At 39.6% G+C, this 26697-nt stretch overlaps 1 protein-coding gene across 10 annotated transcripts in view; it reads right to left on the reverse strand.

Moving 5' to 3' along the window:
• Window positions 1-26697, reverse strand: part of ENOX1 (ecto-NOX disulfide-thiol exchanger 1) — a 555654-nt gene that overhangs the window by 450427 nt on the left and 78530 nt on the right. For all 10 annotated transcript variants that reach the window (XM_078433342.2, XM_078433340.2, XM_078433328.2 and 7 more), the window contains one exon: window positions 2958-3081. The gene's annotated coding sequence lies outside the window, so the exon portion shown is untranslated. The remainder of the gene's footprint in view (window positions 1-2957; window positions 3082-26697) is intronic.

Consider the following 26697-nt stretch of genomic DNA (forward strand, 5'->3'; position numbering starts at 1 on the left):
AATGTTCATAAGTGGAAAACCAAGTATTTTTTCAAAAGAAGTCAACTGCATCCAGGCAAATAAAACCTTAATGGAAAATTTTTTTCTAATAACTATCATCTAGTGCGTTCGTTGACTCCTTGTTCCAAGCTATTTCTTCAAACACCACTTTGTTCATATATTAACTTACCAGCTACATTTGCTTAAATAATACCACAGTTTCACTCTTTACACATAAATTCAATTCAACCTCCTTAAGCTACAGCCTAACTTTCCCCCTTAAAACCAAAATTTCTAAACGAAACGAGTTCATGAGTTTCACACAGAAAGGAAGTAGATGGTTTCAAATAACAAGTCAAACATTTGTCCACGAACATGGTTGGGAGGTCATCACAAACGCCGCTTCTCCAGAGGCCTGAGGTGGGGAAGCCTTGGACGACTTTCTCTTCCAGGCGGATGGTGTTCCTTTAATTCGATTCTACATGAATTCAAGGTATACTTCCTTAAGCATGCCAAATTCTCAAGAGAATACAAAAAAGTGAATAGAATATATCATCTCTGCCTCAGAGGAGATGCGGCAAGGCTGAGCACGTAAGAGCAGTAACACTGGAAAAGGATGGCTGAGGACAGAATCCCAACTTTTCCATAATTAGCTGTGAAACTTGGGCAAGTGACTTTACCTTTCTGATGCAGTGTCTATATCAGCATAATGCTGGTGAGAGCAGGTCTGACCTCACAGCGTTGTGCTGGGGATTACAGAAGCCATTATGCCTAAGGCATTAAGAACAGTTCCTGGCACACAGTGAACACTCAAGGTCAGTATCATCACCGTGATGGTTATAATTGTCATCATTATGAATGTACAATCCAGTTGTTAAACATTTTCATTTTTTATTTAATAAAATCAAAGCTATAACAGATCCTAGGAAATGAAAAGAGGAAAAGTGGGGGAAAAAAACCCTCTTCCAACAAGTTCCATCATTGTCCTCCTGTCTTCCTGACAAATGCTAACTGTATCTGCTCCTCAGAGAGATGTAAAGATGGCAGTGAGTGAGGGATAAAGTGAGGGATAAAGACATAAAGAAACATGATAAAGAGGAGAGGAGAGAAAAAGAAAGGGTACATATGGAGGAGCATTTCTGAGTTCTTTAAAGCTGCCAGATAGGAGTTGAACTGGAGACAGAGAGAGAGAGAGAAGAAGAAGAAAAAGAAGGAGGAGGAGGAGGAGGAAGAGGAGGAGGAAGAGGAGGAGGAAGAGGAGGAGGAAGAGGAGGAGGAGGAGGAGGAGGAGGAGGAGGAGGTCGTCGTCATTTGCTCAGCCTTGCCTGGACTCTCTCCCTTCTCTGCTCAGAAAATCCTTCCTCAGGCATTGAGCTACCTCACTTAGCTTTTCCTTACCATTTCCATGTGTTTCTTTCCACCGTTTACTCTGTTTCACAGAACATGATATGCATTAAGGACTTTAGAAGTCACCTCATCCAACCCTCTTATTTTATACATAAGAAAAGCTTAGGGCCAATAGGACAAAGTCATTGTCCCTGGTGGTACAACTCCAGAGGGGCACACAATTAAAACTGGGCTCCTTGTGCCCTAGGTCTGGGCTGTCTCCCTTAGGACAACAAAAGGAGTACATTTACCAAAAAGGAGACTGGCTGGCTCTTGTCCCATTTGGCAGATACATAAATGTTTATCTTGGGAGGAAAATCTTGAGTAATATTTTTAAATGAATTAACAAGAATGGTACTGTTTTTAATTCAATAGACATGTTTTATTATTAACTTCATTGCCCGCTAAGCCTGAAATTAGGTTTTTCTATGCTTGGGCAGGTCCTGCCTAACCAATAACAGGACAATCAGATTTCAATTAAACAGATATTCCCACTCGGGCCATACACATAAACACACACACACACACACACACACACACACACGCACACAACCAAGAGGCACTTAATCAAAACAAACTTTGAGCCCATTCTTGTCACTCTCCTGGCCTATGTTTAGGAGAAGGAGATATCAAATATTACAAGATAAGACTCTCCTAGTACAAAAATTTTAAATCACTTGTCTTCCAAAAGAGGAACACATTTCTTGCTATTTCTCCATTTACTATTTCTAATCCAGCAGCAAAAGGCAGCCCAACCACAGCCTTTAACACACTTTTTATTTCTGGCTTCTGAATGTCTTCAATATGGGTTTGCCCAAATCAGGCCAATAGTCTCTTACATGTTCAATTTCTTTAATCCCAGCTTTCACCTCTACAATGGAAGACTGAAGCTCTAAAACCAGAGTCTTTCCGTACATACTTTACATACATACATACTTTAATAACATACTTAAAAACAGATACCACATATATTTTCCTGTTGTTTTTTTTTTATCTCAAATCTTTAAGTATCTGGCTAAGAGAAACCCTTTGAAACAAGAAAAAAAAAAAACCCTAGTTACCCTCTTCTCCCTTCTCTTTCCCTACTATCTGATGGGTAGAATCTCCTCTTTGATTTGCTTCACTGCGTGGGGTTTCAAACATATGACGTCACCGTGATTAAGGGAAAGATTCAGGCATTCTTTTAACAGCTGCATCGACTACAGGGACATCTGACTGTGGGCCACTAAAAGTAACTCAGCTCTGCTGTGTAAATAGGTGTTTACCTTGAGGAGAATAGATGCATATAAGGCTGATTTATTAGCACTGTTTGGTAAGTATTATTTATACAAATCCATACCCTACTACTATTATGTGTTTTGTTTTTCTTTTCTCTTGATTTTTCCTTCACAGAAGACATAGGCTGGCCACCATGGGGTGGCAACAGTTGTGGCTGCCACCTCACTCATATGAAATTCAACAACAGGAAAACAGAACCCAGCATTACAAAAACAATCGCAAAAACCAAACATTCACGCTCAAGAAGAACTGAACCAAGATTTGAAAGTTTCCAAGGACAGAGGAAAAAAAAAAAAGTTGCCGCATCCTCCTACCCTGTATGCCAGCTAGCAGTGGCCGTTCAGTCTCTCCAGATGCCCCTCAAAAACAGGAATGCACCAATGTAACAGGAGCTGAGATCCTGGGGGAGCCAATTAGATTTAAGCCGCTTTCAAAAATCTGTAAGAAAAAAAAAATGGAATTAGAAAAGAAACTTGGCACTTGAAATGACATTTTATGTGTTTTGCTTAGGGCCTGTGGAATACTACTCATATAATGACTCGTTGTCACGCTTATAAAATAAACCTTGGGTTTTTAATATAATTGAATAAAGTCATTAGCTGGTGAAACAAACCTAGCTTCAGAGGAAGAATGTGGCACATCAAATCTAATAGGTACCTCATCCTTCATCTTTGGAATTATCGACCAAAACATGACAAATTAGGCTAAGGTCAATGGCAGATAACTGCAGAGAAACTCCTCCAATGGCTGCCTGTGTATTCCTCTGAGGCTCCTGCAATTGTCTAGCAAAGCACGGGTAGGGGGAGACCTGCAAGAAAGCAAGAATTTTCAGATTCCATGCCCTGCCCCGAAGACAAGCTCTACGGCCTTTTGATAACCTGTGGCAAGAGAGGATGGGACTAGGGAAGAGAAGCTCTCAGAAAAATTGTGCCTCCGCAGTTGCAGAAGGTATCTGGAGAGACTGAACAGTCACTGCCAGTAGGCGTGCAGGGTAGGAAGATGCGGCAATGTTTTTCTTCCTTAGAAACTTGCAAATCTTGTTTCAACTCTTCCCAGTGTTAAGCTTTTGATTTTTACAATTGTTTTTGTAATGTTGGGTTCTGCTCAGTTGGGTTTCAGCTGTTGGTGGAAACATAAGACCTGGTGTCCCCGACTCCCGGATCTCTCCAGAGCTCACTATACTAATCTGGTGGCTATTTATGAATCAGGCATAACCTTTCTTAATTAGATATATAGCAGGTGTGTCAAAGACAACAGAATCAGGCAAAAAGACAGTAAGACCTTAAAATAACCAACTTCAGTTGGGTTTCTGGGATGGTTTCTCTTTATTTAAGGATGAAGTAGCCACAGATCCATCTCCAAACATGATTTTGTAAAAGCAAACAGACTCTACCCTTGAGAACTTCATTCACTCCTTTACTTTTTTTTTAATGTTTATTTATTTTTGACAGAGAGAGAGAGAGAGAGAGAGAGAGAGAGAGAGAGAGAGAGAGAGAGAGAATGAGCGGGGGAGGGGCAGAGAGAGAGGGAGACACAGAATCTGAAGCAGGCTCCAGGCTCTGAGCTGTCATCACAGAGCCCAACGCGGGGCTTGAACTCACAGACCGTGAGATCATGACCAGAGCCAAAGTCGGACGCTCACCCGACTGAGCCACCCAGGCGCCCCTCCTTTACTTTTTTAATACAGCATCAAAGTAATTGGGTCTAAGAAGCCCACAAAGAGGTAAAAGGAAACATGCCCTCTTGAAAAACATTCCAGGGCTACTGGGCAAACATATGCTTTTGTTCTATGATGTGGTAGACTGTTGCAATTGCATCACCTCAATTCTCCTTCTAGAAGGGATGCTTATCTCATTGTCTCTGGTGACAAATATGGATTCCGCACCTAGTCTGTGTCAAGCACTGAATCACATGTCAGGAGGGACAACAGGAGAAGAGAACTCCTATTCTGTCTCCACAGAAACTACACTCAAAGCTAATGAAGACGTACATATCTCTTGGACATCAACCTTAGCAACATTTTTTGGGATATATCTTCTCAGGGAGACAAAAATGAAAATAAACCATTGGGACTACATCAAACTAAAAAGTGAAGGAAACCATCAACAAAACAAAAAGACAACCTACTGAATGGTAGAAGATATTTTCAAATGATAAATCCAATAAAGGGTTGATATTCCAAAGATATAAAGACCTCATACAACTCAACACAAAAACAAATAATCCAATTAAAAAAATAGGCAAAGGACCTGAATGGACATTTTTCCAAATAAGACATACAGATGGCCAACTGTATGTCTTGAGAAGATGCTCAACATCACTAATCATCAGGGCAATGCAAGTTGAAACCACAATAAGACACAATCCCACACCAGTAAGAATGGCTTGTATCAAAAAGAAATAAGTGTTGGTGAGGATATGGAGAAAAGGAACCCTCCTGTGCACTATTGGTGAGATGTAAACTGGTACTATAGAGAACAGTGTGGACCTCCCCCCAACCCCCCAAAAAAAATAAAAATAGAACTACCATATGATCCAGAAATTCCACTTCCGAGTATTTACCCAAAGAAAAGAAACACACTAATTTGAAAAGATATATGCACCCCTGTGTTTAGTGCAGCATTGTTTACAGTAGCTGCGGTATAGAAGCAACCTAAGGGGCCACTGACAGATGAATGGATAAAGAAGATGTGTTATATACATACAATGGAATATTAACCATAGTAAAGAATGAAATCTTGCATTATGTGACAATGTGGATGGACATAGTGCATATTATTCTACATTAAGTCAGAGAGAGAAAGACAAATACTATATGATTTCGCTTATATATGAAATCTAAAAAAAATAAACAGAAAACAGAAACGGACCCATAAATACAAAGAACAAATTGGTGGTTCCCAGATGGAAAGAGGTTAGGAGAATGGGCAAAAGAGGTAAGGAGGCTTAAGAGGTACAAACTTCCAGTTACAAGATAAATAAGTCACGGGGATCAAAAGTACAGCATAGAAAATATAGTCAATAATACTGTAATAAGGTTGAATAGTGACACAAGGTGACTATACTTATCACGTTGAGCAATGAATAACATATAGAATTTTTGAACCACTGTGTCATACACCTGAAACCAATATAACATTGCATGTCAACTGTACTTCAATAAAAAAAAAAAAGGTACATGTCTGTGTGTCTGTGCAGGAAGCAGCTCACATTTCAAAACCCATCTTTTTCAAGTTCCACCTTAAATACAGCCTATTCCATGAGATTGTTCTGATGTCCTAACCAGAAATAACATCTCCCTTACCTAAGCTCCTGTACCTTTTTCTATTTTGTATTTTAGCAGTTTATATACCTGTCTTATTGCCTCCCCCTTAAATTATTTGAACATTATTGTAATGACTGGCAAGAACAAAATATGTCAGTAAATGTCAAGTTCATGAATGTATGGTAGACACAGTATCTGAGTTACTGAGGAACCCAAGTGGTCAGGAAAGATTTCACTCAGCTATACTCAACAGCACACCAGAGTTGAATTATCAAAGAGAAGAAAGAGCATATCTACATTAAGTAAGAAAATAAGCAAAAGTCTGATGTCTTTGGATATCTCCAAACACAGACATTTAAAATGTAGCAGGTTCTGATGACCCTCTGATTGGCCATGAAGGGCAATCAGAGTCCTTTGAAGATGGGATCATCAATCCCAGGATAGCACTAATCCATACCAGTGACTGGGGAATAATAATATCTTTGTTTTCGAAGGCCAGGAACTCCTTTGAGAACCTTCACCCTACAGAGAGCAGGTAATCTTCAGAAACAATTGAATTCCCATGTTTACATTTACCACACTGAATGGTATGACCTCTTTGGACAGTAGGAAGGATTAAGAACTTAATTAAACCAATGCTTTGTTATGCACAACAACTTCAGCCAATCACAGTAACCAGCTTTGTCTATGAACTTTGGAACAGTATTTTCCCTAGATAATTACAAAATGGGAACACATATATGGTATCAGCCAGATCAAAGCATTTCATGATCGTAACTAAATAGTATCAATATAAATATTTGAGCTTTGGAATGGTTTTCAAAGAAATCGCATTTAGAATGTCTCTTTAGAGCTGACACTCTTTGAAATTACTGTTCCTTAAGCACTTACTTTCCTTTTGGCCTCATTGTGTACATCATGCTGCTCTTCCCCAATTTCCCAGGATCCCCAAGGTCATTCTCTACGGTGTTTGCTTTAAACTCAGCTTGGTGCCCAGATTCTGCTTTCAAACTCACTTGGATGACCCTTTCCCACACTGGGTCTCTTCATACTTCCCGACATCCAGATCTAGTTGATCTGCATTTTCTACAAAAAGTTTCACTTCCCAGTAACTGCAATCTGCTTCTTGCATAGTTTTCTTGCCATTCCCCTGGGTAGGTCGCTGCCCGCTGCCCGGAAGGCAGAGAGGAGGAGCTTTTTGATGCTAATGAGGCCTCTGTGCGGGACTCCCAGCTAATGGTGAGGAGCCCAGTATGGTAGTTCTCTGGGGAGCCCAGGTGAATGCAAGTGTAAGGGCACAGCTGAGAGTCATTTAAGCACCTTGCCATTAGCCTAAAACAGGTATTCCAACATCTGAGCAGTGACCTGTAAATGGCTTACATAATGAAGAAATGAGTCAGTGTACTTGGCAATTCAGACCTGAACTACATAAGGTATTAATTCAAAAGCAAATCTGAGAAGAGGACTGTTCAATGGTGACATGGTTTTTTCTTTGAGGTGCCAGTAGTGGAGTAAGGGTTAATGCATTATGGACATCCATATCCTTCTGCTGTGTTTCATCGTTGTGAACTTCTAGAGGACTCTTAGGTCCACTTTGAGCCCAGCTAGCCTTGCCTCCTGGGCATTCCAGGGAAAGAGGGCATGCCCATTACTTGTCCCATTAGCCCTCCTCCAGAATTGAAGAAACCTGCTGCAGCCTTTTAGAAGATGCAGGGGAAAAAAAATCACATGTTTTTTAACACTGAGAAGTCTCCCAAAATAAGTGAAGTCTCAGCCAACATACACCAACCAAGGAATCAAAAGTCATGTATGAGACCTTAGGGTAATCTTTCAGATGGTCTGAATGACAAAGGAAAAGTGTCTGACACCCTAACCAGAGAAGACACAACGGGCAAGGCTTACCTTTTCGGACCTAATGACAAACCTTTAAGGAGCTCTTAGGATACACCAGGAATTTATTTGTATTATCTCATTTAATCCTCATTACAATCATTTAAGTTAGACGGTAGTATTAATATTCTCATTTTGGGGGGTGCCTGGGTGGCTGTCAGTCAGCGTCTGACTTCGGCTCAAGTCATGATCTTGCGGTTAGTGAGTTCGAACCCCATGACAGTCTATGCTATCTATGCTGACAGCTCAGAGCCTGGAGCCTGCTTTGGATTCTGTGTGTCCCTCTCTCTCTGCCCCTCCCCTACTCATGCTCTGTCTCTCAAAAAGAAATAGAAACGTTACAAAAATATTCTCATTTTTAAGATGGAGAAATTGAGGCTTAGCAAGCTTAGTTAAGTAAATCATCCAAGTCTCCCCAATTAATAAGTAGCAGAGATGGGATGTGAATACATGCTATCAATTACTAGTATTATCAGTGGCAAGGGAGATTTTCTATCACGAGTAGGCTGTTTCTGAGAAATTTTGGAGGATGAAGGAAAAGAGGGAGCAGAAAAAAAAAAAAAAAACAAGAGTTCCTCAACAACAACAGCAACAACGAGATTCCGACAAGAATTAAAAAAAGAAACCCGAGGAAAACACGAGATTTCTCCAACCACACTGTCAGTTCATTTCTCTGTTATCTGGCTTAATGAGGCAAAAGGAAAGTCTAAGGTTGAACCTAGTGAACACTTGCCCACAAAGACAGGTTTGTTCGTAGCCAAGTGAGTCGTCTGCTAAAGTTACCCATGTAGACTCAAGCCTCACCTCACATGGTGTCATTCTCCTTCAAGTATGATCCGTCCCCATTTGCCTATTTCCAGCGGTCAACGCCCAGGAAATGAGTTTCCCAACTGTGTCTCCTCCTTGGGGAGCCTGGGGAGGGGTGGTGACATCATGGGAACAATATCTGTCTTCTCTTCTAGGACTCAACTGAATGTGTCAAATAAACGCTACTGCTAATCCTGCAGCAATGAATGAATTATTCGAATGCCAAGCAAATGTATGTGAAAAACAGCATACTATCTCCATCCCAGCCCCAAAGAAAAGGGGGAAAGGCAGCAATGAGAAACTACTCAAGCGAAACTACACAAGGGAGGTGAGCTTTACTCCCTTCACTCCTCACACACACAAAGTGAACCTACATTTCCATTTTCATATTGCTGTAAACAGGTAAAAACAGAATTTGCTTCCTCCTCTGTGCTCTCATGCTCCTTTGTACAAATTGCTAAATTATAGTGCTTACCATATTGTCCTGTAATTATATTTTAAGTGTCTGCCTTCCCACTAATGTAATAGCTCCCTTTCTCCCCTGAATATTTGTATCCAATGCATCTGGTATCAGGCTAAACAAAAATTTGTTAAACAAATGAAAGACTGAATGGAACAATGAATGAATGACAGCTTGCTCAAAGGCTCTCTTTAACTAGGGCAAAAAGAAATGTTCTTTTTTCCTCTGTCTTTATGACTGAAGATAGTTGATACTGTCACACTTACACTGGGGGGTGAATCATGCCTGTTTGTAGTATTAGGTTTCTAGGATGTTCTGGCACTTAATGAATGTTTTCGGTGTGGCTGTGTGTGTGTGTGTGTGTGTGTGTGTGTGTGTGTGTGTGTAGGCTCCTCTGCTCCTATATTCTATAGAATTAATCTCTCCCACCTTACACCTACCAAGCCTATATATCTCATAACTTACTCCCTTAATCACGGATTTTCTTTGAACTTAACTAATTCAATTAGAATTTTTTTTAAAAAAGGCATTCTTATTGTAAGTTGGAGAGAGGAAAGGTCAGAAAACGTGACATATTCCAAGTTTGATGGATGCTGGATATTCAGCAAGACTTGATACAGACACAGCCCCTCCTCTTGCAGAATTTACAGTCAGTGGGAAGAAGAGAGATAAATAATAAGGTGAGTATAGTGACTATAATACAGAGGAAACAAAAGGTGTTATGAGAGCACATAAGAAGGAGATCAAACCCAGTCTGGAGATCAGGAAGTGTCTCCTAGACAAAGTATCTTTTAAGTTTCAGCCTGGGTGGGTAAATAAGACTTAACCAGGTAAAAGGGGAATTTGCCAAAGAGAAGTACCACAGACAAGGAAGAACACAATGCAAGCAAAACACTTTTAAGAAGATAAGAATGGCTGGGGTTTAAGTGAGGGGGCAAGCCTGGGCCTCAGCTTACTTACTGTCAGAGCAATGGGAAGCCACTGAAGGATTTTAACCAAGGCGGTGATATTTGGGTCTGAGGTTAAGGAAAGAGACTTGGGTTATAGGTAAAGGCACACAGATTTGGGGGCTGTATTAGTAGAGTAGGCTAAGAGTAATAATAAGGATCTTCAACATTGTCCTTATAGAAAGATGACTCTGGCTGTCATATGGAGAATGGATTATAAAAATGCGAGACTATGTCCATAGATAGACACTCTTTGGATGCCATTTCAGTAGGTCACATGAGGATAGAAATGATAGTGAAAATGGAAAGAAGTGGATGGGTTCAAAAGAACATTAAGACAGAATTAATAGACTGTGCCAACTGACTAGACCACGGTTGGTAAAGTTTTCTGTAAAGGGCCAGATCAACAAACCTTAGCCTTTGCTGGCCATACGGTTTCTACCACAACTACTCAACCCTGGTGTTTTGGTGAGAAAGGTGACATATGTAGGTAAATGAGCGTGACTTCATGCCAACAAAAATTTATTTATAAAAAACAGGCAAACAGGACAAATTTAGCCTGACTGAAGTTTGCCAACCCCTAGACTAACTGAGGGATGTAGCAGTAAGAGCAGTCAAAAATGGCTCCCAAGTATGTCACTTAGGTATCTGGTTGGCTAGGCCTGCTCTTTACAGAGGAAGGGACATTGGAAAAGGAATGGGGTCAGAGAGAGGGAGGTAGTGGCCAGGCTTTAGACAGGCTGAGTGTAAGATATGTCCAGTAAACAGTCAGATGTTTGGATCTAGATTACGAAAATGACCTAGGCTATTTGTAAAGATATATAGGTTCGGGAGTTGTCTTAGGGCAGACTAGATGTTGTTAGCAGACCACCCAAAATCCATGGATTTAGTAAGAAGTTTCTCCCATCGTGATACAAGGAACTCAGATGGGGGGTGGGAAGACAGTCATTCCACGAGCCTGTCCAACAGCAGCATCCATCCCACTTAGCCAGAGGAGGGAGGTTCAGAGAGGAGCGCCTGTAGGGCTTTTTATGGCCCAAGTCTAAAAAGGGCATGCACCACGTCCACTCACATTCCCCTGGAGAGATCTTACTCACATGACCACCCACCTACAAGCAAGGCTGGGAAACACACTAGAGCTGTGTGTCGAGGATAAAGGTAGAATGGATTTTGGTGGGCAGCTATCAGGATCTGCCACAAGAGTCAAAATTAAAGAATAGGCCAGGAAAGCATGAAGATGAATAGAAGTGAGCCAGACAACGGTGAAGAGTGAGAACAAGTTCAGGGCTCTGCAGAACACAAGTGTGAGAAGACGAACTGAGGAGGAAGAAGATGTAGCAAAGGAGAATGACAAAATGAAAATAAAACCGGAAGACTGTGTTAGACATTTAATGTACATAGGTAGAAAGGAATGCACACTTAATTGTTAAGCATCGATCCCATCTCTAACAAGCTGACACTTATTTGGTACCTCTGATACCATAAAAAAATGGCATGAAAATGAGCCAAATTGCATTTAAGAGAAAATGGCAAAATCAGCCCCTCAATAGAGCCAGATTTTCATTACCATTCAGATGGAGTGCTTTAGGGCTATGCGCTGCAATATTCCTTTTTTTTTCATTCACTTTTTGTATCCATCAATCCACCTATGTAGGTAAAATGTATTTTCTGTATCAAAAATTTACATGGACATATTAATATAAATATGAATACACACCTGTCTGCATATACACACACACTCGGCACTCACAGGATCCATTACCACAATGCACTCCTGTTTTGCTTCCACTTTTTGCAATTCTCCATTCTCTCTGCTTCGCTCAAGGCTTCTCTTCCAGCTCCCACCCCACCTGTTTGTGTGTCTGTTGCTGGCTCCGGATGAGAAGACCAAGAAGAAAATGGGTTGGATTCCTCCCTGATAACATTTTAGGCACTGCTCCATTACCACAAAAAAAGACACAGCCTGTAGCTTAAACAAAAAAACCCAGGCTGGAACCTCCATGCTGCCTTCCCTCAGCAATTCTGAGCCAAGCAGACTTAAGCTAGAAAAAGAAGAACATGGGATCTTGCAAGAGCTGTCTACCAATCCACCTTCTCTCTCTTTAGAATCTAAAATCTTTGGGACAAAGAAGGGGATTCTCAGGATTTTATATCTGGAACACTCTTTTTTGCAGAACAGCCAGCCTTGCTTATAAATAAGTTAAAAAAGAAAACAAGCAGATTAAAAAAAAAAAAAAAGATCTGCCCAGGAGGTACACAGATGGTAAAGAAAACAAAATTAGTAACCTCTTCTACTTGCTCAGCATAAATTATTAGTGTACTCAACCTGACCAAGTGACTATTTATAAGCCTGACCTCGAACTTCGTGGCGTTCAATAAACATAAATTGAGGATGGCGACAATGCTACCCATATTTCCTTACTTAATGACACACAGTTGGCAGTTCAGTGACACAAATCATATGCATTTTATTCTACCGTTACTGCTCTTCACATGATAACTCATATCAGGTGTGAATCTATTAGAAAGAGCCTTCCAATTAGCAAAATTAATTCTTCCTTTGATTTGAGAGAGGCCAACTAGTGAGTGTAAGCACAGGACAACTTTGCAAGCAGCGTTTCTTCTTCTGGCTTCTGTGGGCTTTTCTGTCAGCTCCAACAAGTCTTTCTTATTGCTACTTTTCCAGGGTCATCATTATTCAAAGTCTGCTAGCTTCAAGTATCATCTGCAAGGCACATCTAGAAATGTAGCTGCTGAAGCAGATTGTGTATGAAACTGAGAAACTGCAACTTGTCTCACACCGGCTACGTGAAATATGTAGGGTTTTTTGTTTTGTAATTCTAGATTCCCAGCTAGTCCACAGGGGAGTCGTAGCAGAAGGGCAGGAGTTCACCACCATGATGTGTCTGGGACCTGCGGAAGAGCCACAGGCGTTTCTTCGAAAAGAATCTGGGAATGCAAAACACAATGTGAACGTTCCGTCCAACGCCTTCAAAGGGCACTGGGGCTGAGGCCCATCAGTTTCGTCCAGGCAGATCACTCCTTCATCCTTGTCAGTCTCCTAAAGCCACCAACTTACTCTGCCATCTTCTCCTCTTCACAAGACAATTTTTTGTCTCCTCCACGACCAAAAACTTGAGGCCATTCACCAACAGTGCTGGGAAACCCAGAGCCACCCTTCACTCTTCCATCGGCATCATTCACCATTCTTCATGGAACTCACCAAAACAGGCTTCGCATCTAACCCTCTTCTCCCCATCTGCTATGTCGCCTGGGTTGAGGTCCCTGTCACCCCTTATTTGGATTACTAAGGAACGTCTAGAGATCTCTTTGTTTATAGGCTGATTTCTCTAGAACGGATCGTACATGTGAAAAATTAAAAAAAGAAAATCTCTCTAAAACTCAAACCAAACAGTGTCAGGCCTCTGCTTAGAACACTTTAACAATACATGCCATCTGAAAAATATCCAAATTTCTTACATGGTTGAAAGAACCCCAAGCATTAGGCACCTGACCATGGCTCCAACTTCATTTCTCATGACATCTGCCCCGTATTTCACATAACACACACACACACACACACACACACACACACACACACACACACACGTCCTGCTACTTCTTACCTCTGAGACCATTCATGCTAACGTCTCTGCCTGGAATGCACTTCCCCGTTACCCCAACCTGACCCTCACTTGGCTTACTCCTGCTACATCTTTACAGTTCATTCAGGGGTCACCTCCTGAAAGCCTTAGAAATCATTCTCAATACTCCTCAAATACTCTCCACCTCACTCTGTAAGGGAAAGTTAGCACTGCTCGATGATAATATATTTTTGTATTTCTGAGTTAATATCATGGTAATAGATCTGCGGAACAGAGGAAAGGAAGCAGAATTAGATTCCAAAACCCATGGGAACTTTGTATGTGATGGAAGTGGAAAAACAGCGAACTCTGGAATAATGGTGCTGAGGTAATGGAAAAATAATAATTTTGGATCCTTACCAAGTATCTGCCCCCCAAATTAATTCCAGATAGATTAAATCTTTAAATGTTAAAAAAAAATCACAAATGAACCAGAAGAAAATTCAAGGGACAATTTCTATAATCCAAGGGGAAGAAGATTTTTCTAAGCATGACTTTAAAGCCAATAACTATAAACATTAATACATTTGATTAAATAAATAACTTTTTAATTGTGAAAAATACTATAAATTCAAAGGAAAAGACAACTGACAAATTGAGAAAAATGTATATTTGGCCCATTGCCTGGCATCTAATTTATTTTGAGTAAGTTGATTTATATGGCAGAGGGTTCATCTCCCTAATATATAAAGAATTCTTGTGAACCAATACAAAAATACAAACTCCCTATTAGAAAAAGCAAAACAAACAACCTTCACAGGTTTATAAAATGCTTCTAAATTTATGTAAAGTTTTCAAACTCCCAAATCAAAGAAATTTAAATTTTAAATAATATTTTGCATATCAGAATGACAAATATTTTAATTGTTTTAATGTTTATTTTTGAAAGAGAGACCGAGCATGAGCTGGGGAGGGCAGAGAGAGGGAGACACAGAATCTGAAGTAGGTTCTAGGCTCTGGGCTGTCAGCATAGAGCCCAACGTGGGGCTCGAACCTGCCAACCGCAAGATCATGACCTGAGCCTAAGTCAGACGCTTAACCGAGAGCCACCCAGGTGTCCCTAGAATGACAAAAATTTTAAAAATACTTTCACTGAAGATATGAGAAAATGGGTACTGTTAAACACCATTGATAAAAGAGCCCTGAAAAGTAGTTTACATGAGTATCAAAAATTATGACCCAGAATTTTCACCAGAATTTATCCTAGAGAACAACTTAAATGTCCATCAACACAGAGTTACTTAAGAAATTATAGCGGCTCTTCATATTGCAATATCATATACCCATTAAAATGAAAGATATATGCAAAATCAGTTGCACAGAAAACTACACATGTTACAAAAGTTTCTAAAATTGGGTTAAAAACAATGTACGACATTGTCCTGTGTTAAAATATATTTGTTTATATACACAGGAAGTGGGGGGGGGGGGGGAGTACAAACTTGTAAGGATATTTACCAAAATGGAAATAATCATTATCTCTGAGAAGTGGGACTATAAGTTCTTTCTTCACATCTTCCTTTCGTCTTCACACCTTTTCATATTATCTAATTTTATCAACAGCATGAGTACTTTTACAATTAAAAACTACCAACAATACGACTGTTTCCATTGTTTGGAAATAAAACGGAGAAAGACAAAAACGATGTTCACGAGTGCATTGAGAGAGCAGGGTCACCTGTCTAAAAGAGCTGCCACCAACGAGGAGCCCTGAGGAAGTTCATCCACTACAGGTCTGCCAATGGGACACCAAAGAAAGACCTGAACTACTGCCTGCACAATTCACACCATAAATTTCCTTTTCCAAATCTTTCTCATACACAAGCCATCAAGCCTCCGATTCCAGTGAGCATAAAAAAGGATGAATTGTTAATTTTTATAATAGAGGAGGTAGAGTTAATTTCCTCTCTCCCTCTCTCTGACAGTTTGCCTATTTTTAGTCAGAAAAAAAAAAAGCCAAAAGACCTTTCAGCTCTAAGGGTAAACCCATGAAGAGGTTACCAGAACATGTTGTAAGTCTACATATGTTCCTTTTTTTTTTTTAATGTCTATGATTAGCTAATAGTTCTCACAAAAACAGATGGGAATCAGAATATGATTAGAAAAATGCAACAAACAAAATGTCAACTAACTAAGCTTTAAATTCTACAGATTTTATTACCCAATATTACTTTCAGCCCATCATTTTAAAATAGGGCCTTTCAACCATGGGGAGCAGGACAAAGCCAGGACTTAGTGACTGGTCTTTCTGAAAACAAAGGAAGTAAAAGTTATTTATAGTGACCTTTTAATGTTTACCTTAGAGCTGGCTAATCAGATGTAAATTGTCACCCATGGATATGCATAATCAACTTTATTCCCTTTGCTAATTGAGGAATAGAGCTGTTAATGTCAAAAAACATTTGAAAAATGCACCAAGCTTGCTCAGTGGAGCAAGTTCTTTATAAAAGTCAGAGTTTCCATATGGTAAAATCATGGAAATTAGGCTAAGGGGAAAAAAAAAACACTAGGAAAGACTAATTTGTTACTGAGCTAGTCTGTGCTGGAACAAAATCAGTCTTAACGACCCTAACTGCAGGATTTTTTTTTTTTTTACCACTTTTTATGTTCAAAAATAACTCCATCAGCTCTTAGGAAAAATCATTCCATCACCTTACTCCAAAGTTCCTCTCCTGCTGAGCTGATGCTTTCCAAGCTGGCCATGGCTCTGGCTTAGGAGGCACTTTGCCAAGATACTCACATACCTACAGGACTTGGTTCACACAAGTCAGCCCCTTCCCCTTCTTTCAATCTCCTGACATCTTGTAGTTTCCTTTAAAACTGACTACCGTCAGGTACAGGAGCCTCACTTCAATTGTGTAGAAAGGGAACAATGTCTTCCCTTAAGCGACACTTCAAGATTGCTTCCATCTTTATAATACCTGCAGAAGTCTGCATCATTTCAACTTGTTGTTGATGCATGGAGAAGGTATGCCTTCTCCTATTCTAAGATCCACCTCTACCCTTATTCACTGACTCCCTTGTTTTATGAAACCCAAGTGTTTTCCCCCTTGACAGTCCTCACTAATGAACATTCTTTCCTGTGCAATAGCCTGCGTAAAATCCTCTCCTGAATTGTTTGGTGCATTTTGTCTTTCACGTGGCGCATTTAAGAAATTATGGTCACCCCTAGGCGTAAGCCCCAAGCATTCTCCTTTCACAGGGATGACCAACAACCACTGTTTCTAGTGAGGAAAGAACATAGTAAGCCAATCACAAGCATTAACAGCACACATATACAACACCATTTAAGACACTAGAAGGTAAACAATGTGGAGGAGTGTCGGGGGACGGGGGGGTTAGACGGGGGGGTGGGTAGCTATCCTACAGAAGTCCAGACATCAAACAAACAGTCATCAGGCCTCTCTGAGTGATATGTTCACTAGACATATCTCATATGAGGCGTATGCTATTCTGAGAAGGCAACATAATTAGTGGCATAAGCATGTGTGTTGAACAGTGGTTCCTTCAATCATCCCCACCACACGCTACAAAATCCTAAGTAGGTTAATTTCTCTCACCTTCATTTTGTCATCTGTAAGCATTTTAACTAGCCTAACCAGTCAGAGGGCCTACCTTGGCTCAATGAAACATTTTCAAACCCTTTCCCTTTCTACCTTTAAATTCTATAAACCTTTCTTCTTTTTTTAATAATAGCTATATTGGTATGTAATTCATATACCATAAAAAGTTAACCATTTAAAGTGTACAATTTAGTGAATATTAGTATGTTCAGAGTTATGTAACCATTACTGCTGTCTAATCCCAGAACATTTTTATAATCCCCAAAAGAAACCCCATCCCCATTAGCAGTCACTCCCCATTCCTCCATCACAACCGTGGCAACCACTAAGCGACTTCCTGTTTCCTGGGTTTTTGTTTGTTTGTTTTTTAAGTAGACTTCATGCTCAGTGCAGAGCCCAACACAGGGCTTGAGCTCACGACCCTAAGATCAAGACTTGAGCTGAGATCAAGAGTCAGACACTTAGCTGATGGAGCCACCCAGGCACCCCTCTACTTTCTGTGTTTGAGGATTTGCCTATTGTGGACATTTCATGTAAAGAGAATCAGTAAGTGGCCGCTGTGCCTGGCTTCTTTCACTAAGCATAACGTCTTCAAGGTTCATCCTTATAGCCTGTGTCAGTACTTCATTCCTTTTTGTAGTTGAATAAAATGCCATTGCATAGACATACCAGCTTTTGTTTATCCACTCATCAGTTAATGAACGTTTGGTTGGTTTCCATTTTTTAGCTATTTTGAATAATGCTGTTAGGAACATTCACGTATAGGTATTCAGATGGACATATATTTTCATTTCTCTTGGGTGTACACCTAAGAGAAAAACATATCCTAACTGTATGCCTAATTTGTGAGGAACCAAACTTTTTTTCCAAACGAGTTATACCATTTTCTTTGCTTTTTGACTACTTTTGGTTCTTTCTATGTTGGCTTTCTGGTTGTTTGAGCTTAGCTGGGAAAATAATAGGGGGATTATAAAGACATTTTCTACAGAATGGGCCATTTTTAGCCTAGTGTTTAGGTAGACACAAACACAACAAGGTGGCGGATGTGTTTCTGTGTACATAAAGTAGTGCCGGAGAACACGCAGCCAAAACATCCATGGCAGGCAGCACTGATGCCTGCAGCTCAGGAACCACCTTATAAAGTGGTGAGGGCATTTTGCTGCCGTTTAAAGTTTTATCCTCTAGACTTATAATGATAAACCATATAAATATAAGCACACTCATATCTTTATCTCAGGGGCTTACAATGTAACCAGAACAGTACAACAGGAACATAAATAACAAAAAAACATGTTTGTTTTTTTTTTCAAAAACTACTATATGAGAAAATAATTCCATCTGGGCACACCAGGAAAGATTCTTTTGGAAAGGAAAGCATTTTTACTGGTTGTTAAAGGATAACCGTGCTTAAAACAGCAAAAGTGAGGAGAAATTGCATTTCGAACAGAAAAAAATAGAATAATCAAAAAAAGTGCAGGGTGAAGGAATAAGAATGAGGAATTAGAAAGCATAGGAAACACAGCAAGAAAGAACTGACATTTTGGCAAGTGACTAAATGTGAAGTGAGGTAGAAAGTGGAGTAAAAAATGACTCCCGGGTGCAGCAAAAGCAGTTCTAAGAGGGAAGTTTATAGCAATACAGGCCTACCTCAAATAAACAACTCAACCCTATACCTCATGGAGTTAGAAAAAGCAATTAGAAAAAGAAGAACAAATAAAACCCAAAACCAGCAGAAGGAAGGAAATAATAAAGATGAGAGCAGAAATAAATGATATAGAAACTAAAAAGCAATAGAACTAATCAATAAAACAAGTTAGTTCTTTGAAAAGATCAGCAAATTGATAAACCTCTAGCCAGATGAGGAAGGGAGAGACAGAGAGAGAGGTCTCAAATAAAAAAAATCAGAAAAGAGGAGAAATGACAAATGACACCACAGAAATACAAACAATTTTAAGAGAATATTGTGAAAAACTATATGCTAAAAAATTGAACAACCTAGAAGAAATGGATAACTCCTAGAAAGATAACCTACTAAAACTGAAGCAGGAAGAAACAGAAAATTTGAATAGACCAGTTACCAGCAATGAAACTGAATCAAAATAGAAAAAAAAAAAAACCTCAAAAACCAAAATCCCAGGACCAGATGACTTCACAGGTGAATTCTACAAATACTGAAAGAAAAGTTAATACCTATTTTTCTCAAACTTTTCCAAAAAACAGAAGAGGAAAGAAAACTTCCAAATTCATTCTATGAGGCCAGAATTACCCTGATACCAAAACCAGATAAAGACATCACAAAAGAGAGAGAAAGAGAGAGGACACCACAGGCCAATATCTCTGATGAACATAGATACAAAAATCCTTAGCAAAATATTAGCAGACTGAATCCAACAATACATTAAAAAGTCATTCACCACAATCAAGCAGGATTGATTCCCAGGATACAAGGGTGGTTCAATATTCACAGATCAATCAATGGGATACATCACATCAATAAGAGAAAGGATAAAAAAACATACGATCATTTCAAAGATGTAGAAAAAGCATATGACAAATTACACTATGCATTCACGATAAAAACCCTCAACAAAGTAGGTTTAAAGGGAACATACTCAACATAATAAGTCCATATATGAGAAACCCACAACAAACATCAGACTCAATGGGGAAAAACTGAAAGCTTTTCCCCTAAGGTCAGGAATAAGACAGGGATGTCCACTCTCACCACTTTTATTCAACATAGTACTGGAAGTCCTAACCACAGCAATCAGACAACAAAAATAAAAAGCATCAAAACTGGTAAGGAAGAAGACAAACTATTTGTAGATGTAGACAAAAAAAACCCTAAACACTCCACAAAAATAACTATTAGAATTATAAATGAATTCAGTAAGGTCACAGAGTACAATATCAATGTACAGAAATCAATTGCATTCCCATACCCTAAATAATGAAGCAGCAGAAAGAAAAATTGGAAAACAATCCCATTTACAATTATGCCATAGGCAATAAAATATTTAGTAATAAAATTAACCAAAGAAGTGAAAGACCTGTACTCTGAAAACTATAAAACACTGATGAAAGAAACTGAAGATGACACAAAGAAATGAAAAGACATTCCATGCTCATGGACTGGAAGAACAAATATTGTTACAATGTCTCCACTGCCCAAAACAATCTGCAGATTTATTGTAATCCCTATCAAAATACTAAGAGCATGTTTCACAGAACTAGAACAAACAATTCTAAAATTTGTATGGAACCACAAAAGACCCCACACAGACAAAGCAATTGTGAAAAAGTAAAGCTGGAGGTATCACAAGTCCAGACTTCAAATTATATTACAAAGCTGTAGCAATCAAAACAGTATGCTACTGGCACAAAAATAGACCCATAGATCAGTACAACAGTATAGAAATCCCAGAAATAAACTCACAATTACATGATCAATTAACCCTTGGGAAAGCAGGCAATAATATGCAATGAGAAAAGGTCTCTTCAACAAATGGTGTTGGGAAAACGGGATAGCTCCATGAAAAAGAATGAAACTAGACCATTTCTTACACCATGCACAAAAATAAACACAAAATGGATTAAGGACCCTAATGTAAGACCTGAAACCATAAAAATCCTTGAAGAGAACACAGGCAGTAATTTCTCTGACATTGGCCATAGCAACATTTTTCTAGACAGGTCTCCTGAGGCAAGGGAAATAAAAGCAAAAATAAATATTGGAACTACAGCAAAATGAAAAGCTCCTGCACATCAAAGGAAATAACTAATGAAAGTAAAAAAACAACCTACTGAATGGGAGAATATATTTGCAAATGACATCTTTGATAAAGGGTTAGTGTCCAAAATATATAAAGAACTTATACAACTCAACACCCCAAAAACAAATGATCCAATTAAAAAGTGGACAGAATACATGAACAGATATTTCTCCGAAGAAGACACCCAGATAGCCAACAGACACATGAAAAGATGCTCAACATCACTCAGTGTCAGGGAAATGCAAATCAAAACCATAATGAGATACCACCTCATATTTTTCAGAATGGCTAATATAAAAAACTCAAGAAACAACAAGTGTCGGTGAGGTATGGAGAAAAAAGGAACCCTTGTGCACTGCTGGTGGGAATGTAAATTGGCACAGCCACTGTGGAAAACAGTATGGAGGCTCCTCAAGAAATTAAAAATAGAACTACCCTACAACCCAGCAGTTGCACTACTGGGTATTTATCCAAAGAATACAAAAATTCTAATTCGAAAGGAGATATGCACCCCTGTATTTATTGCAGCATTATTTACAATAGCCAAGATATGGAAGCAGCCCAAGGGTCCATCGACAGATGAATGGATGAAAGAAGATGTGGTGTATATATAAAAGGATTATTTCTCAGCCATAAAAATGAATGAAATCTTGCCATTTGCAACATGGATGAAGCTAGAGAGTAGAATGCTAAGTGAAATAAGTTAGAGAAAGACAAATACCATGTGACTTCACTCACATGCAGAATTTAAGAAACAAAACAAGCGAACAAAGGAAAAAAGAGAGAGACAAGTCAGGAAAGGGATTCTTAACTATAGAGAGCAAACTGATGGTCACACAGGGGAGACGGGTGGGGTGAAACAGGATGGACGAAATAGGTGAAGGGGATTAAGAGTACACTCAGTGAAGAGTACTGAGTAATATATGGAACTGTTGAATCACTGTATTACACGCCTGAAACAAATATAACTCCATGTTAACTATACTAGAATTAAAATAAAAATAAACAAAAAATCAAAATATCAAAGTCAAACAAACAAACAAAAAAAGAAAATGATTCCCAGAGTTTTGGCATAGAAGACAGGACAGATGATAGTGCCAGTACAGAAAATAACGGGAAAGCCTATTGGAAGAGCTGGCGTGAGTGGGAAGGTAGAGTTTAATTTCAGACATACATTGAGTTTAAAGTTCCAGGGGCGCCTGGGTGGCGCAGTCGGTTAAGTGTCCGACTTCAGCCAGGTCACGATCTCGCGGTCTGTGAGTTCGAGCCCCGCGTCAGGCTCTGGGCTGATGGCTCGGAGCCTGGAGCCTGTTTCCGATTCTGTGTCTCCCTCTCTCTCTGCCCCTCCCCAATTCATGCTCTGTCTCTCTCTGTCCCAAAAATAAATAAAAAACATTGAAAAAAAAAAAAATTTAAAGTTCCAGAGGAACATAAGGAGGTGAGGTCCAACAGGCAGATGAAAATGCAGAACTGGAGCTCCGCAAATATTTCCTAATGGATATCATTGCTGAAGCCTTCAGAGTAGGTGAAGAGAGAGGGGAAGGGGGCCTGTTTTAACTCACATCCAAACAGGAACCTCAGTCCCCCGGGGAAGCAAAGGGCCAGGGCTAGGTAGGGCCAGAGTTTGGGAAAGGGACCTAATTTTAGGGCTGATCCTTGAGGTTCATGTTCTGAAGGACACAGCAAACTGGGGTTTAATCAGGCCAGGGCTTCAGGTTCAATCTAGTAGGCCAGGCACAACAGCAGGAATTTCCCATCCGAGTTGAGCCACGTCAGAGCAGATCTCCTTCGACTGACTGACGAGGTAAAAGGCAGAGTCCAGCCTCTCAGGACCAGCAAGAGCTAGGAAAATTTATCCAAAATATCCAAATTCCATCCAAAGGGATGGGTTCACTGAAGACTCTGGTTCACACCGACTGAACAGACTCAGCAGCCTCTGGGGTAGGGACACAGCTTGGTGTGAATGTGGGAGACTCACCCTGTCTCCTCACTCTCAACACCTGGCCTATCGCAGAGCAAGACTGATTGGGGGCCCCACAGGCTACAGCTTCTCTTGTTTTTTTCTGTCCTGCTCAGGAGAGGCCCAGAAACCAAGTGAAAGTGAGCTACAGACACTCAGTTCCTCCAGAGGCAGGGAGGGACAGAACCATAAAGAACATTCACATTTGTCAAGGCAAAGGAGGAAGAAGGAGAAAAAAGATAAGGCAGAGAAAACGTTCAACAACACTCTGTATAGCAGTAGAACATGACAATGAAGCAGAAGAGAAGCAGACCAAAGCGGTCTCCTCCGAGAGGAGGAGAAGATTTAGAAGAAACGTATGGGTCACCAGGGGGCCCTCCTGACTGATCTCACTGGTTTTCACCAAAATTTCCACTTGACGGCAGTGATGCGCTGTCATAAATAATGTTTTGTTGTTGTTGTTGTTGTTGTTGTTGGCCCATTTTATTTTATTTTAATGTTTATTTATTTTTGAGAGACAGAGTATCAGTGGGGTAGGAGGAGAGAGAGAGGGAGACACAGAATCTGAAGCAGGCTCCAGGCTCTGAGCTGCCAGCACAGAGCCTGACGCAGGGCTTGAACTCACGAACCATGAGCTCATGACCTGAGCCGAAGTGGGACATTCAACTGACTGAGCCACCCAGGTGCCCCAGTGGTTGGCCCATTTTAGAAAGTTCCTTTTTGTTTTCGACAAGTAATATTTAAGAGTGGGAAGTCCTATATAAATACCTTTCAGTAAACACATCCAATCTTGATCTAGAAGCTATCTTAGAAGCCAAGAAAACATCAACAATAATATAAAATTCGAAATACAGACCTCCAAAGGCCCTAATTCCTAGAGTAGCCAGCAAAATATCAGAAATTCTGCACAATGCCAAGTCACAGCATAACGAACAAAATGTAAAACTCAGTGGTTACAAAATATATCGTGAACTAAAACTTAGACAAGTAAACTATATTACAAAAAGGCATCTTTGAAATTTTAAAACATTACAATTTTAATACAAAAAAACAATTTCATAAAAATGAACAGTTGTTTTTTTCCCCCTCGCATTTTATCGAGGCAGAAAGTAAAACAAAAAACTATCTTAACACCAAGACCAAAAATAGAAAATTTCAATCAACACCGCACTTCTCATGAAATTATAACAGGCTGAAAACTGCAAGTAGCACATGTCAGGTCTTTTGCACATTTCACTAGAGATATATTTATTCAAAACAAAATGTCTCCCAATGATCTAGAAGGAATATGAGTCATCTATGCTGAGAAGCTCTCCTCACAGTTTTAACCTTTTGGGGAAAAAATGCAGAGCTTCCAACCCATACGCTAGTAAAGAGACCTGTGAAAAACAATCTCACAGTTTTAAAAAGCAAGAATCGCTTTGGCACTTTGAGGTCTGATATCCAACATTCCAGATACAGAAGCAAAGAACTCATTACTGCCTTATAACTTGGGAAGCAACTGCATAATGACTCATTCTGGAACCTGTACAGATACTGGGACAAACACCACAAAACTTTAAGGGCTAAAAAATCCCAGTGGATAATAAATCAACAAATCAACTCGGGACCTCGATGTAACATGTCATGGAAAAGCTGGGTGACCCCTAACATCACACTGGGGCATTGGTTTAGAAATGAGTTGATGGCAGAATGCCATCTATGGAATGATGAACAAGCCAAACAAATCACTTCGTGTTTACACACAGTGGCTTCTGGTTCAGATTTTGGTTTGAGGCTCTACAGACGAACAGACACACACGCACACGTGCACGCGCACACACACACACACAGACACACACACACATGCCTGGGAATAGTAGCAAAGGGATTTGTTTTCTCCTTCTCTGATGGAGAAAATGCCCTGGTACAATAGCAATGTTACTCCTTTCCGGAATACTAAAGAACTTTTCTCAGGCTTTCTGAATGAGCCAAAAACCAGTTTTGAAAGATAAGATATTAAACCATTTCTATAGGGACTAAGAACACTGGAGATTATTTACTTTGCTGTAATTACTCTGGCACATAGGGAGATTAGCTTTCAAATGCTACTAGGTTTGCATACAGAGATTTCAATAATGAAGAAAAATTAGTTCATGTTTTGAATATTTAGGGGCTTGAAGTGTATATTACTGCTAAAGAGCGAACACTGGTTAATACCTGTGCAGTGAGTAATAATTACCAAAACCATTAATTGTTCCTAAGTCTGCACTTCTTTCCCTCAAAACAATCACTTGTTTTTAAAAAGCACTTGATTTTATTAGAGCCAACAGTAAACAAAAATGTATTTTTATGCTCACAAACGAGCTCCAGTTTCGCAAGTCTTGGATTTTAAACCGGGAAGCAGGGCACCAACAATCTCATCCAGTAAGGACAGAAATAAAATCTGCTTTTGAGTGTAAAAAAAAAAAAGTCTGTAGGAAGAGATAAATAAACTTTAGAAATTCATTCTTTACTAGGATATTTTCTTGGGTTTTGAAGATTACTTGTGTCATGATTTTAGCTGAGACAAAACAGATGACAGCAAAGGCTTTCATAGCATGCCCAGCTTTGTTAAGTTCGAACTCATCCCCCTGCCTGTTGGCTTTTAGGTATGGAGGAACTTAGATTAATTGACAGTGTTTGTGCAATTTTTTTTGTTTTTACCTTTTATTTGAAACAATAATCAACTCACAGAAAATCATAAAAATAGTAGAGAGTTCTGTGTACCTTTAGCTCAGTTTCCCTCAAACGGTAACATGTACGACACAACATCAAATCCAGAAAACTACATTGGTACAATACTCTTCTACAGATTACAGGCCTTTTTCAGACTTAACTGACTTTAACATGCACTTGTGTGTGTGTGTGTGTGTGTGTGTGTGTGTGTGTGTGTGCGCGCGTGCACGCATTTCCATGCAATCTTCTCCCCTGTATAAATTCATGTAACCACCATTACCATCAAGATACAGAATTCTCTCCCCACCAAGGAACGCTCCTATGCTGCTCCCCTGTCCATCCCTGTCTCCTGGTCACCACTAACGTACTCTCCATCTCTCTAACTGTATCATTTCAAGAATGTTATATAAATAGAATCATACACTATATAACTTCTTCAGATTGTCTTTTTTCTCATTCAGCATAATTCCCTTTAGATCCATCCAAATTGTTGCATGTATGAATGGTTTGCACTGTTTTTTAGTGCTTTGAAATACTGTTATCATATTCATCATCATACAAACTGGGCACAAAAATAAAATGTTGGATTTTAAAGGATTGACAAATGATACTCTGAAGTTCCAAACAAAGTAAGAAGGCAAATGATGCAAATAAGTAGGGGATAAAGATATCAGTGTTTTACTATTCAATCTGATTGCAGAACATGGCTTTATATTAGCTGTCGAAAGATTGGCTAACATTCTAGTGAAGGATTAAACTTATTCACTGGCATAGCTAGAAAACTACTGATGGGAGATTTCAAAGTAGGGGGCATACCCAATTCCTAATCCCTAACAAATCTCTCAAGGAGCCTCAAACCCATCAGGAGAATGAATGAAAAGACACGGTGAAATGGGTAGTGCTCCTTCCATATTCTTCCTTCCTCAAGCAAAGTGTACAAATTTACTCTCCTCTACAGAAACACAAAGAATATGGAATAATTTTTCCACCCAAGAATTTAGCTTTTTTCTCTCATTCCATTCACTTTATTTTTACTTATCCCCTTCAT

Source organism: Panthera onca, chromosome A1 (genome assembly GCF_046562875.1).
Source record: "Panthera onca isolate mPanOnc1 chromosome A1, mPanOnc1 haplotype 2, whole genome shotgun sequence".
Taxonomy (NCBI): Eukaryota; Metazoa; Chordata; class Mammalia; order Carnivora; family Felidae; genus Panthera; species Panthera onca.